This window comes from Haemaphysalis longicornis, unplaced genomic scaffold (assembly GCF_048455015.1).
Source record: "Haemaphysalis longicornis isolate Haplotype H1 unplaced genomic scaffold, Haemaphysalis longicornis Haplotype H1 scaffold_14, whole genome shotgun sequence".
NCBI classification, from domain to species: Eukaryota; Metazoa; Arthropoda; class Arachnida; order Ixodida; family Ixodidae; genus Haemaphysalis; species Haemaphysalis longicornis.
Genome location: NW_027526245.1, coordinates 60374648 through 60390281, shown reverse-complemented (window position 1 = coordinate 60390281; position 15634 = coordinate 60374648).

Here is a 15634-nt window from a genome sequence, read left to right as displayed (position 1 = left end):
AGGCAAGTCGACCAACCAATTAAAGCAGGATTTTCTACCGCAGTCATTGTTAGTGCTTCAGAACACCTTGTTGTGAAGTAAAAAAAGAATCCAAATCTAGATCACGACCCGCCACAGGATAAAGAAAAAAACATACGCCGTTAGACCATACAATCACAGATTTTAGCACTACGTGGAAAGTGGCGCGACAGCGGGCGTAAAGGTGGTTTTTTCACGTCCAAGCAAACATTCTGGCCATTTTAAACGGGCGCACGAAGAAGGCAATGAGAAGCCCTCGTGCACCGAGAAACACCCTAGAAAATATCTTAGTTGTGCATAAACGCTGTTTATAAAATCTCGTTTTTTTTTTGTAAATGATGCAATAGGCTAAACAGGCAGGTGCAATTATGATCGCCTGAGCGAAAATGGAAACACGCTAAAATGCGTTTAAAACAGTCATCTTTATGCTCACTGAAAAAATGTGGACGGAATAGTCTATTGAAGAAGTGTCAAATAATCAAATGATACAGGAACCAACCGACTCGTTAAATCCTTGAATTCGGTGACACGCTTGTGAGCGCTCCGTCATTAGCGCTATCAAAAAGAATTATATATCCGTCCTACTACCTGGCCTTATAATTTCGTAAGCTTTTCTTTTTCGTTTGTTTGTGTGGTTTCCAGCTTCATGCCTTTATCAGCCATTCATGGAAATAAAACATCTGGCTGTTAGTCAGCTCATAGTCCGGTTGTCCTTCCTTCTTCAATCCATGGCGCTGTTTCTGCTGTTTTGCTGGTGCCGCTGTCTGTTTACGAACCACGCTGACCCTATACACTTTCTTCGTTGTAGCCATGGGCCTTACCAAGTTTTTTTACCGCTTCCGACTGTCACGTAACGTGGTGGCCTTGCAGAAAGTCGGTTTCACGACCAGTTTTACTGTTTGTCAGTTAGTGGCAATAACGTCAATTGCTTTGCGTGCGCAGTGTCCTGTCCACGTCTCGACCTCGTCTACCTAAAAGAATGTCGTACCAACACGCCCAAGCTTATACCTCAGTATTATTTTGTTATGCAATTCTATAAAACAGACTACCTGAGCAATAGGTGGAGCTATTTGACTAATTTTGTTCACGTATTCTCCTTCCCATTTTTGTGTTCTCAAGAATATCTCTCTATCGTACACGACAGTCTTTTTAACTTAGCGATTCTCGAACACCGTCATGAGCTCTTCGTAAGAGTTTTAACTGTGGAGCTATGTACGGTATTGAACAGTTCGTTGATGTCAGCCCCGCCATGCGAAGGTATCCATCCGGGCCGATAGATGGAGCAGCTACCACCTCGACGGCTACGAGGCGAAGGTTACCCCGTTGAAACACAATTGGCGCCACAACTTTTAATGCAGTCCAGTGCACGCGTCCGGCTCATCTTGAGGTGAACAGCCGCGAATATGTAACCAGCTGGATATACGGAAGGCGCCACCGCCTCGACGGCCATTCAGTGTTTTGGCTCGGCTCGTGTGCCGAGAAATCAATCTCCTATCGGCGGTGACCACGACCACGGGCGGCGCGGCGAATCGCGCCTCCGTGACGTCGGCTTGGGATTCTCGCATTTGTCGTGTGCTAAACTCGAGCTAGCTCTCTCTGCTGTTTCTTTGTGCTCGGTTGCCATCTGATGCTTGTCCGCACCAGATTTTTCTGCTGCACAATTTGTTATCATAATAATACACCTAAAATCACATACACTACCTGAATGCGTGAGCTGAAGTATAGTTTTGAATACCGCTACAAAAGAAACACTGTCGGCGTCGCCTTGTTCCTTGGAAGTCGGTCCTATGCGGAGCGCGAACAGTGGGATCTAGGCGTCAGCTTTTGTATTAAACAATTTTTCGAACAAATAGAACAACCAACTGCTAATAACCTACAACAGCGAAAATACAAGATCAAAACAAATTCTAAGCGTTCGGCGCTGTCGGCTTTAGCAGAAGGCTTTACGATTCCCGTAATCATATGTAAGGCAACACAGGTTTTGCAACATTGCCGAAGGCTCAAAAGTGTTGTATCACAGCACTTTATGTTGTCATTGCATGAACGTATGCTGACATGCACTATGGACTGCAAACACTGTAGTTTGAGTTCCAAATAAGCCACTGTCTGTATACGCGGGGGCTGGTTTTATACGAGGCTCCTTACCAGTATAGAGGTTTATTGAGCAAAAAAAATCACGTCTACGTTAGAGATACAGTAACACCATGCTTGTTCAGAACTGGAGGGATATTTGGGTACACTTCCCACAGCACATCTTCCCAATATTCAGATATGCGTTAAAGGAAAACTACACTCAAGAGGATGTGCATGAGAAAGAGGAGTAAACTTTAATAGTAAAATCCACGAGAACAGCGGGCCAGGTCCTCAGTCCAGGACAAGAGAGTAAGAGTAATTTTATTCAATACTGAATAGACCAAGATTTGTTCTTAACACCTGAAAGGGTTGGGAAACAATGAGGAGCTGCTTGGACATATTCCGTATACTATTTATTGCGTTTGTTAGTGAGTATATCAAGACTTCAACGCCGTAATTGTGTTATAATTCTTCGGGTTGAGTGTCACTTTGTTATTTTTATAAAAATGTTTAGTATAGAAATTCAGAGCACAAAAGCCGCTTTCGAGTACTCTGGACAACGTTGTCTGGAGCGCGACTGCGCGATTGCGACCGTTTTTGACGCTCCGCTATGCTCCCGACGTGCCGCTCAGCGCAACCGGAGCGTCAGCAGCCGAAAGGCTTTTAGCTAAGCTATAACCGTATCTCCATCGACGGGGACGGGGAATGATTCGCTTGACTGGTCGTTTCGCGGACGCGTGTAAACCGAAACTTCATCCAAATGAAAACATAATAATTTGTATTTGGTCGCCCAAACGAAGCAAAATACCGTGTTTCTTGGCCTCATTTAACCTTTTTTTTGTATAAAGTAGTCGCTGACACGGTATAATTTTGCTAAATATCAATAAATAAGCCGATAAGCTTTGTAATAGCCAATCCAAGGCTGCCTTTTTCGGCGCTGCATAGAAGCAGCCCCGCACTCCGGTAGAAGTTTACCGCTTCCGTTCTAAAGATCTTTGAGGTGTGTGGCACCATTGCCAATTCGGAAGCGCTTTCGCGGCTTCGTCGGTCATGTTTCAACTGAAGAAACGAAGTTCGCCGTAGCGCGCTCGCATCGCGGGGGCAGCCATGTTGTTATTCTGCACGTTAGCGTAAGGTGCCGCGACGGTCCGCTAAGAGGCCCCGGTTAGCGGAGCGGGGCCCCGCTCTGTTATCGCCGGTAGCGCGCTAGCGTGCCACGCATGCGCAATGGCGCTCCCGCTTGCTATCGGAGCGGAGCGGACCTTCAGAAATGGTCAGCTAAAACTCTCTATTCATCTGATACAAGCCACCAATAACAAAAAAATAGAAGACAGCAGCTTTATTTCCTGCTGTGCGATGAGCGTGTAGGGGCCCGGTGCCAGGTACGTAGCATTAGACTCTTGAATCTGCATAAAAGCATCTAAAAAAATTGGGCCCATCTCCCCACGAGGGGGGACTCGAGTAAATGCGTCGCGTAGGGGGTGGGTGTATTTCGTTAACGTTAGTGTTCGGGGGGTGGTGGTGGGGTGGTAGTGAATGTGTTAACTATTATTGCTTATTACTATTAATTATTATGATTTCTTTCATGTATTAATAGTTACTTTCGTGATTTTGCGATTTGAGACCCCCCTCGTGGAGAGATGGGCCCAATTTTTCTTTTTTTTTGTGACGCAAGAAGTGAAGGCAAGGAGTAGGTTGTTGTAAGTAGTTATTTATTTATTTGTTGCTGTTGTCGTTGTATTGGACGCTAAGAACGACGGCTTCGTGGTCGCTAAAGTGTACTGTTAAGGGGTCTTTAAGCAGTGGTCGTGCGTTGCAGCAACTGGTGAAGACGAGATCGATGCAACTGCTGCCGTGTATCAGTAGCTTCTTGACGTAGTTTAAATAAGTCAAGGATATAAGGCGCGTTCGTACCCTTTGATTCTCTGTCGCTTTTGTGGCGCAGTGGGAAGAGCACCATGTACCTCGCGTTCCGCTCACAGGGTCGTGGGATCGAAAACAGGCGCCGATAACTATTATTTTTTTATATAGTGTAGGGGGAGAGGTGCGGACCTGTTGTTGAGAGCGAGGAGGGTATCGCAATGCGGGAGAGGAGGAGTGGGGGAGAGGGTGCACCTGCGCGCTGAGCTGTTGCGAACGGACGGCGGACGCTAGATGTGAGTTAAAGAAATGCTCTGCATTTAAAATACTGTAGGGAAGCCTACGCATTGTGAATACTTATCGAGGAGCTTAGAGCACTGAACCTCGCGAATAAGCTAGAAAGCACGAGTTATGGTCTTCTGACCTATGCTCTGCGGAAAGTTGTTCTCTTTCTCCTCTTGTGTTGCAATCTTGTGGGGGATACAGCATGAATATATTCAGGTGTGTCAGAAGCTGGCAAAAAATGCTTTATTCCTAGAAATACGCTTTTTATTGCACTAAATCATCAACTCGGATGATTTCTAGCACAGACACTGCTGCTCCTCACAAGAGGAGTGTAGCAGTCGACAGCATCGCGAATCGCGAGTCCATAAGCCGACGTCAGAGCCATGGGGCGCCACTCAAACATCTCAACGCCAATATATCCACCGATAAAATAATATACCTCCGTGGGTGAGCTTCGAGCACAAGTGCCGCCAAAACAATTTGCAACATGGTTTCGTAACTTTGCAGGAATTTGTTCTTCTGGAACCTGCCTCCCTGCGTTGGTGGTCGTCCCCTAATAAAACTTGGAAGTCCCCCCCAATAAAAACTTCCAGTACCCGTTAATGTATGTCCTAAATCGAGTAAGAAATATTTTGTGATATTCGCAAATCCTTGATTGATTTACTGATGGCGGCACCTGTAGGTAAGTACGTACATACCGTGGCGAGTTGCGTCGTGAACGACCCCTCCACTGAGGGAAATAGCCGCCAGAGTGCCGAAGTCGGGAAATATTCCTGCCATAGTCAAAGGAAAGGTTACCGTATGCGAGCGTGAGGAGCCGCATCTATTCTGCTTTTCGCGCCCTCAGCGGGCTGTTCACCTTCAGATCATTTCCTTTTTCCATAATTGGTCCCAAGACAACGCTAAGACATTCCAGTGGGCTATCTCGGGTCGTGGGCCGGGGCACGGGGCGCACTGCCTCATAGCCTATATGGTACACCCATGAACTACCAAACCTATATAGGTCAACTTCGATTACGTACTGAACATACCGTGGCGATTGGCCTTTTGGGCGACCCCCCGCTATTGCGGCGGCTGGCCGCCAGCGTGCTTAAGTCATCTGTACTGTTCGAGCAGATTTCACAGGTCTGGGCCTACATTTTTTTTCTTTCTCTTTTGAAATAAACAAGGTAAAAGTGTATCCGACTTCGTTACTCTAAGCGTAAATAGCCGCACGAAACGTAGGCATAGCCATTTACTATGCGAAATCGTTAAACAAGCCGCTTTCTCTCAGGCTGCTTAGATTGACTTACGGAACGTTATTCCTCTGTGAGCTGCCACATACAGTTGTGACCTATATCTCGGAAGTTTTGTTAAACGTTCAATCGTAACCTGCGTCCGTGCACTGCTTAGGGAAAACGACTAACGCTTTGACATTTACCCTAAAAGAGTCCACTTTTTCGTTGCTATTCGCTACTTGCTTCCCACTCATCCTTTTGCCCGGCGGATCCAGCTGCATCTCGCCGGCTGATCACCGGTGATAGAATTTCTTCTGTATCAAGCGTAATTATACAGGACAGTCCCTATTCTTCTGTTATATATATATGTGTCAAAAAACGTAGACAAAGGTAGTTCTGTAAATAAAAAATTACAAATAAACACCACCCCAATACAAATAGCAAAATTTTTATAGCCTAATAAAGTGTACTGAAACTTGGAAGTGAAGGAGGGTGCAAGTTTAAAGGTATTTTTACGAAATAAATCTTTAGTTTGGCGGATAACTACAACAATTCGCGGATATGTATACTCACGGGCTCAAACCGTAAAAACGTTCTGCAGACGGTATTGCCCAATCAGTCATCAGCGTCGAGCCCACGGAAGCTGTGACCTTTTCCGGCCGCATCGCCGGTGGAGTAATGTCAGAATGCCTCGCCCATCAGGCCTCATCATAAAAGTCATCTAGGATTAGAACACTTAATAAAGTGAAGCTTTAGTGTCCTCAGTGATGCCGCTGTACACCAACACTACCTGCAGAAAGCCAACTTTCTCTGACTACGATGATAATAACCGCCTGTGACGTCAAGGAGAACAAAACGTTTCCGTGGCTGGAAACGACGTACCACGCGTTATGAAGGCGGGGTCTATCCGTTTGCTTCATTTCGACATGATCGAAGCGAACGCCGAGCAGCTAGTGTGATTCGCGCGGTACGCGCCAAACTTACGCCTACCGAGTGCACACCCGAGAGTTGTTGTTGGAATGCCGCGCTACTCAATCGTATTCCCGTAGTACAAGTTCCAGTCGTCCAGATTCCGGAAGCCGGCGCCAACGACCACGGGATCCTGGCCGTCATCTGGCGAAGCGCCCACCGGGAACTTCCCTTTGGTGTGGTTACACTCAGAAAAGCTGAAAAACAAAGTTCTCTATCTCCTCTCTCTCCCTCTCTCTTGTGTGTATTCTAAAAAAGTGGTGCGTAACTCCGAAGTAGCAAATACTTACTGTATGGGATTTCCCAATCAAAGAATCCATCACGAGAAGCCTTAGAGTTGAAACATCGTCGTTGTTAGAGGAAGCAGTGCCTGATTTATGACTATCGCCCGCTGAAATACTACATGAGTGTGCATAGCTTCACCTACATGCCATAATGTTTAAACACCACCAGTGAAAGTCGTGATTTCACACTCTCCAGTATTCGTCAATTTATGTCAAAAAGCTGGCCAGATGAAAGATGACACCCTGGCTCGTAGTGGGCGGCACGTAGCGAACGATGGGGTACTCCAAGAAGCAAGACTTAGCAATGCACAGTTCATTTTCGGGAAGAGTTTACGGCTGTCAACTCATGGCGAACATCACAAAAAAGAGTCCTTGCAAGGACCGCATCGAGAGGTGGTCTCTTCTCTCATTATGAAAACACCACTCTGCCCACAGAAGGGACGTCACAATTTTAAAGTGCGAATGGCCTATTGATTTGCCCATATAGTGGGCACTTATTTGCCACTGTGACAAACAAACTTTGGTGGGTGAAAAAATTTCTGTGACCCACATCTGTCCCTGTGGCACGGATACTCACAGGGGTTCCGGAAAATACAAATATGTTACAAACAGAAATCAATTCGAAAGCTTGCCGCTCTCCCAACGCTGCTCTAGAGCAGCCCGTCCTACAGTATCGCCCATACCGTGCCCAACAGTAAGTGTACTTCGCTGCGCAAAAAATTCCGTACTTTGTGAACAAATGGTGCGCATTAGAAAGGCTCTCTTCCCACCAATTACGTATCCCACCCACCGAGTCATCAGGCGCATACGTGGAACGAATTGGCACTTCGCCCAGTAGCTTTGAGCAGTAGAACCACGTTTCACTGAATGCTTAGTGTCCACTTCATACCTTTCACCCCTAGAATGACCGCATAATTTCCATGCGCCGCGGGCATTTGCCCGGCGGTAACCGCTCTCGTTACACAGTCAATTTCCCCCCTCTGCCGGTTTGCCAAACAGAGTGAGAGAAAACTCTCCTTCAAAAGCTAGCATCGCTTCTGGCGACGTTTGGGTGAACAATGAGTTTTGCAAAGGTCGTCTCCCGGCCCACTCGCCTATCAAGCACAACACCCTAGCCGACGAAAAACGCTTGCGCCTAAAATCCTCGCCCCCCATCCCTCCCCATGCCTCACTCACCCGGCCAACATAAAAATACGCATACTACATAGAAACACATTTAAGACATCCACCGATACATTCTTCCGCGATGCCAAAAAATAGGGGAGCGGCTCGAACTTGACACCTCCCCACCCCTAATGTCACCCGTACACTAGCTCTACGTACAACATAAACATTTGCTGTGGTTTGAGAAACCTCAATAATAAAAAACAACAGAGAAAATAAATGACAACACAGCAACGCCTAATATACCGTGCTTGCATCCTTTTTAAAATTACGGTAGTGTAAACGGTTCAGCAAACTCAACGAAACTTCAACCCGTCCCAGAGGACACTCGCTAAACAAAATATGAACATCAGTCAACTCAGCAGTACCTTCAAACACGTGGAATCTTCCAGAAAAGTGCAGCACCAAGCGATTTTGTTTTGTAACCATGCAGCACACGTGAAAAACACTTCCCCTTGACGATGGGGTACTCCAAGAAGCAAGACTTAGAAATGCACAGTTCATTTCTAAGTTCATATGGATCCTGCTCGCATCGAACTCCAGCAGGATCCATATTTTAGGCTATGAAAATGGCATATAATCAAACCAAATGTAAGAAGTGTGGCCTCTCGAAAGAGTGTTTAGTCCGTCTGCGGTGCACTCGCTGTGCGCTCCCGCCGTATTCAAAGTTCACTTCGGTGGCCGTACCATGTATTACAGGCACCGTGTCACGCACCAATACCGCACATGCTCCCCTCTATCCTCCACCGTTGACGCGAGATCCGCTATCGGAATGACCGCAATACAACCCAAAGGGGTGACCATCATAGCGGTAAAGGGACCCTGTAACACTTTCTTCAACTTTTTTTGAAATCTTAAATGTAGGCAGAACGTAGTCACCCAACACACCCCGAACTTAGATTATGCGGTAGCTAAATGCCTCAGCCAAAAAGTCCTGCTCCATGGCCATCAGATAACGTAAACTCGCTCAAAAGAGTTTTCACACTTTCCGGGTCTTCACGTTTTCGACCACTCAAATTACGCCATTCAGGCCATGTAGCGGCTGTTGTACGCTTTTTCTTCAGTTGCAGCAATAACGCTTTTCAATAGTAGCCCAAATAAAGCCACAAAAACAAAGCGGAAACGGAAGGCGTATCAGGTGTGACGACAGAGTCACGCAGTGCCGCTCCGTGCTGGAGATAACTACGGCTTTCGCAGCGCTTGCAGACGCAAACAAAGGAGCGAAAGCGTTTATGAAAAGTTTTGCGGGGTCCCTTTAAGATGGGGCTTGGCCTTTGAAAGTTGGAGTACAGAATACCCCGAAGAACCAGAGCTCCAGCTCAGTAAACCCCCGGCTGCCCAGTATATCCTCCTAACGGGAACTCACCGTTGAACCCGCCCAAAAGTCAAAATGGGTTACGCAAGGCCGGAAGGGCTGCTTCTCCTTGCCATCCGCTATAATATTTCATGCTTTCCTACGTGCGTCTGAACGCAGCAGTATTGCACGTCTTGTGTAACCTGGTGCATTGCCTTGACCCACTTTTAATTTCGGCCCTTTGGCACTAGGCTCATCAGCAAACGGGAACGAGGCCCTTGCGTCAATAGCAATTTTGTCATTGGCTCCCCTCGTACGCACGTAATCGCCTGACCCTCAACCGCATGCCCGGCAGCATTGTTGCTATCTTTTGCGGCGGGTTCACGCTCGCAAAACAGTAAATCGGGCCTGTTCTCTAGCAGCACTTCGCGGAAATGTACTACAAACTCCTCAATCTCGGCGCACGTCTCGAGTTCGTAATCTAGCAAAGACGCTGAAGACTCGCCCTCAACAGCTGCGTGCTTCAACTGTGGCTCGTAATCGCACGTACTTTGTGGTGGCATGCAGCCTGCAGGCGATACACAGTAACTTGGAACCGGCGTTTCTACTTTGGGATCAACCTCGACGGCATACAAGCACGGCTCGGAGGCCACTACCAGCGGAATCACTGCAAGATTGGCCTGATCTTTCTCACTTCCGAGTCGCTGATGTACAGCCGGTAAAACGCTTGTCTATAACAGCGATTTCAACTTCAACCAGCTACACCCGAAAAATGCCGATACATACTCATTCCAAACATGTCGGAGGCAAAAAAGAAGGGCTAAGACTTCAGAATTCCGCAGTAGTTTTATTCAAATCCCGCTCCGACGGGGCAGGATAGGGCTGAGAGTACGAACGCTGTGTTATAGACAAGCATTTTACCGGCTGTACATCACATATCGCCTGCACAATATTCCCTCGAGCTGCGCCATCGCCGCGAAGGTTGCCTCCACTCGCATCTCTATTCGAATTCAGCCAACACCACCTGAGAATTTAACCCGCCGCGGTGGGTCAGTGGTTATAAGGCGTTGTGCTACTAAGCCCGCCGAGGCCGCATTTGTGATGCAGCCAAAACGCAACAAAACCCATGTGTTCGAGATTTCAGCGCACGTTGAACATGCTCAAGTGGTCTAAGTATTCCGGAGTCCTCCAAGACGGCGCTCGCCATCGCCTGTGTAGAGTCGGTGCGTTAAACCTTATAATCAATGAATCAATCAATCAAACCTCGCCATTATCAAAGATTTGTTCTACTCCTTTTGGGAAGAACCAAACGTAAGTTACGCGCACTGCTGCTCTCCCGCACGCATGTCAGACAGCAGTGGTCGCGCCAAATAAGGACAAGGGGACTCAGTTGTCCGTCTGAGTAAGGCATACAATGCGTAGGTGTGACCTCGCAGCTGCTTGGGGGCCCGCCGCGTCGCTCTCGAAGCTGGGTTTGACACGTGTTCCCTGAGGCGCGCACCAAGTTGTCGCTCCGTTCGAGGCTCAGCTCGAATTCTCCGGGAGATCCCTGTAGTGGCCTCGTTGATGGCTCTCGTTCACTTGGGCACGCGAACGCCTGACGGCGCTAGGTTCGGATCTGGAGTCTCTGCTCCGACATGCAGCTCCGTCCCGGTCCGCAAGTCATCCATGCCGGTTTGGAGCATTTGCTTCCCGGGGCGGCTCACCACGATTACGCCCCAGGCTCCAAACTTTCAACCTCCGAACTTTCAAGCTCGGACTCTCCCGCGCCGGTCTTTGCTGACGCCGGCTGCTGCCGCAGCTCTGAAGCCTTTGGTATTTGATGCAGCTGTCTCCCGCTCTCGAAATCGTCCTCGCTGCTGCAGCCCAGAGCTTATGCTTCCTGGGCATCTACCTAAGATGTCGCCTCAGCCTTGGAGAAGCCTCCCCATCGTCCGCCGAAATCACGGAGCAAGCCATGTCTACTGATCCTGGTCATGGCACCAGTTAGTGTCGGTATGTGACGGTCAGGTGGACCGCTCAACCTATGGCGTTGAAGTGATCAGATGAAAAGATGACTCGTTGGGTCGTAGTCGACGACTGCCTTGACACAACTTGCAAGATATTTCTGCTCAAAAGCGCGCATTCTAATCGTTGCTTGCTTGGCTTTATTCGAGGATAGCGGCGATTTGCGATAGCTTCGTGTGAGTTATATAAGGGAGCTCTGGCTACATCGTTTGTGGTAAGAGAACAAAAAAGCTCTTCTGGAAGATCTATGAGGCACAAAAACGATTTAGCAACGCGAAAGTTCTTCCGCCGTATTCCGATCCATTCTGTGTTACCTTGGCTTGCGAAGAGACACCAGCGGTGTGCGATAGCTGTTCTTGACCTAAATAAGGAGCTTTGGTTGCATCTCTTCTAAGACTGGTATATTTGGCCTAGCCTCCTATATTTGTGCGTAAAAGCAAGCGTTACTATTGCCCCAATTTGTCAAACACGCCCAAACGAAACACACGCGAGAGTATTGGTTGGCAAACTAGGTTAGTATAGCTAATTCTTGTTTTGCGCGAGTCTTCTCCTGCCGTGGCCGAGAGGTTGGGTGATGTCCTTTTGTGTTCAAGAAGCATTGTTCGAATCTTAGCAAAACATCTCTGTTAATTTTGTTTTTATGCAGTGAGGGTTTTATCAGTGTTTTTCTTACCAGGGTAAACAAAGGGTACCAGGCTACCTTGCCTTGTAATCTGTATACACTCTAACCTGACTTGCAAGGCAGCGTTAAAATTTTTATCTCATGCTTCGAAGGCATCAAGCAGCTCGTAAATAACATTAAGGTAGGGCACCAAGTTGCAAGGAATTAAGTTGTTCGAGTGAGTTTCTGTTTATCAAGCTGCCATATTTTGTTCTGATTTATGGTGATAAATTTTAATGTATTTCACAGCTCTACAAAATTGACCTTTGAATTTTTATGTCAAATACAGGGTCCTGAACACCGCATTTAAACAATCCAAAACAATTGGTCGTGAATGATGAAAAATAACTTTTAAACGATGGCAGAGTTCCTACAAACTTGTCCACAACGCTCATCGACAAAATGGCTGACGCGTGGCTTCGCAAGTCTCATGCGGTCACTCGCCCTCTCCGGCGTGCTGGGTCGGTGCCGCCGAACGACGTCGACGATGGCGCGACACGTGATTTCGCGCCCATGTGGTTACTCCTTGAGGTGTTGCTCTGCTGAATCTGAGGACGCGGATTCGATACTCTCTACAGTGGCTGATTTAGGATGAAGGGGAAGGGCGAAAATAGCCGTGTGTCCATATTTCGACACACGTTAAAATCTCGAAGTAAATAGAAGTATTCCAGGGATTTCTAATACGGCCGACTTTACAGAAGTTAGCCTTAGTGTGCCAAAAACATAAAAGGTGAAAGGTTTGCTCTTACTAACACCTTTGCGTAAACAACACTCCTTTTGACCATCTATAATTAGATTCAGCATCGAAAATAAATCTCGAGAATTCGTCTGTGATTCTTTTGAAAGCCGCTTTTAAGTACAAAGAACAGGAATTTATCACTACCATCCCTCACGTGCCATGCAATTTTTCCTTTGCGTTTTTTTTACGTTTTTTAGGTGTTACTGTAGTACAGCTTATAGTGCGCACGGCTTCAGCGCCCACTCTTGTATTTGACGGCGCCACCGGTCTTTTAACCGTGTGAACAAAGCGGCCTCCGAAGACCGAAGGAAAACGAAGGAGGGAATTGCGGAGAAAGTTTAAGGAGGAGGCCGGAATGCCGAGGTTGTGCAAGACGCTCGCAGGCGGCCACGCTCTACCGGATAGCCGAGAGAACAAAGACGCCACTGAATATGAGCCCGGAAGAAAGCAGAGGTTTAAATTATGCCGAAAGTGTTAGGTGGACGGCGGTATGCGGAGGCCGCGCCACAGAAGCCCAGCACGCGCTGCATGCTTAGCGTACGTTGGTGCTTCGGCGTCTCCAAAGAGTTTCGAGCCCGACTTACAAAAATATGCTTTGCAGCGGCGAAGAACTGAAGGAGAACGACCGAGCAGCGTGCGCTGCAGTGCGTTCGCTCATGCGTGTGCCCTGAGACGCAGGAGCTATGCCCCGTGAGCGAGAAGACTGCAGCTCTCGCTGTGCACAATTTTCGTATTAAGGAGTGTAGCAATCGTAATGTGACTTTTTAGCTATTTTTGGCGGTTACTGTAGCATAGTCCTTCTCAACGTAGCCTTTGTTGAGTGCGCTCAGGACAATTTCATAACACACTGTGTGCCGTAATCTATGTAGCGCCCTCCTAGACCTTTTAAGTAGCACAGATATTATAAAAACATATCGTCGGGGCATCTATCCTTGCCTACATGATTGATCACACGGGAATTCCTGTTTCTTCGTCTTTTGGAGGGAAAGGCTTCAGAAAGCATACTGACACTCATACACGGGTGGTGGCTAAAAGCAAGATAGTGGCCTTTTTTTAAGAAGAGAGGTTGAGAGGAATAGGTGTACTGGACTCCGGCTCATGACAATCTGAGTGGCATGGAAGCGGACTAAGGAGTGCCGACCAGCAGGAGCAGGTCGTGGAAGGGGCGGTCCGGGAAGGAAGAAGAAAGTATTAAAAGACCGGGACGTTAACCAGGTGTAGGGCCTGGTTTGCTCCCCGGAACTGGGGGAATGGGGTTCAGGGAACAAAAGAGGGGCTGGCAAAGAGAAAGAAATAGGAGTGGGGATACGCGCACCCTTGTTTCGGGTACATAGTCTTTTATGCGAGTTCGTTTCGCTAAGGAAACGTAAAAAACTTTCGTCGCCTTCTGTGAAGTCGATGGTAGAAATCGATTACTTAGGATAGTCTCCAGTGCAAATGGTCGATTGTCCAATCGGCTGAGCGTAGTGGGAAGCACGCTTCTCTCCTACGAATATTCTGGACAGCGAAGCAATACGTGCTCTAAAGTCTCTTCTGCCCCAAAGGCGTCAAAGTGGTCCCTGCTGGCCATCTCGATGGCGGTCCGGGAGAAGCCTAAAAGATCTATGAGGACAACCCGAGGGAAAGAGGATGCTCCTGGATTTTCTGTCTTGTGTTGGGGCCGTCTTCGTAGGCTGTCCTCAAATCGAGGTAGGAATAAAACGCTGCCGAGAAACAGGGAGACGGTCGGGTGGCAAACCTGGAGTGTGCGTTAGAGGCACACCATGTGCTCCACAGTTCAGTGGGTGCATTAAAACCTGCACATGGGGTTCACGAACTTCTCAGGGTAAACCTCTCGTCTGATTGGTCATATTAGCGTGTTTCCGTTTAACAACAACGTCTAAAAAGAAAGCTAGCTGCTGGCGTGTCGTACCCGTCACTCGTCACCTTACCTGAATTATTGACCTGCTGAAATCAGGTTGTCGAACCGAAACCGGAACCGAACCGAAAACTGGAACTAAACCCGAATTTTTTCCGTCACCCGAAATTGAACCGGAACCGTATTTTTCCGCCATTTTGAAACTAAACCTGAGCCAGAACAATTCGAAGGAACCGTTCCTAACCGGTTCCGGGGCCTCAAAACTGTAATTTCTAGATTTTGATTATGGTTCTCTACTTTGCAGCAGAACATAATGTCCCGTGACATCATGGTATCGCTTGACAATATTTTTACCGCTTGCCCGAAAGCAAAACTAAATATTTTTGTTGTATGTAGACCCACAATAACCTACCAGATTTTCGCCTAAATATTACCATCAATTTAATGTAAAGTTGTCTGTATAAAGAATCAGATACTGCCCCATGTCCCTCACTTTTATTTGGCATTCAGAATAAGTTAACCTGGAACGTATATTCCGATTCTTCTTATGGTTTCTATTGGCTTGGTGTTTATTATAGTGTGAACTTTTCAATGTGTTGTTAATTGGAATGCATTGCTCCCCCTTGTGAAGGGCTTCCGGGACACCATCAACAATAAATCTACATCTTGCACTCATTCCAGTTTGAACGGATAGTTATATACAAATAGGAGTGAGACACACACTCCCACTTCTCTACGTCATGAGCAGCTTTTGTTGTACAGTGCTGTTGCGTCCCTTGTGCTCTGAGAGATCATGAGAATTTAGAAATGTTTGCAGCCTTCTCATTTCCACTTTTAAAGCAGATGGGTCAGAATTTCCATATAACATTGTATCTTCTCAACCTTAAAATTAGGGGAGGATGGAAAAAGTCGAATTATGCGGATTATCAGCTAGACTGGAGTGGATATACAGTTAGATGAGTGGATTATCTAGTGTGAAAAATTTGGATTGGTATGGTAAATAATTTGGATTAGAGGAATTAGCGGGTCGGTTGAGGCAGATTAGGGGGTCGTACCAAACGCAATATTTTGGGGTCCCAGGTATTTGTAAATTTTGCGGCGCTGTGCTTCTTGATCAATCAGGAAATTTCCTTGCGCCGGAAAAGCCGGAAAGTAATCACGTGACGACCACCTATTGCTATGAAATGTCTTTGAGCACTTTTCTC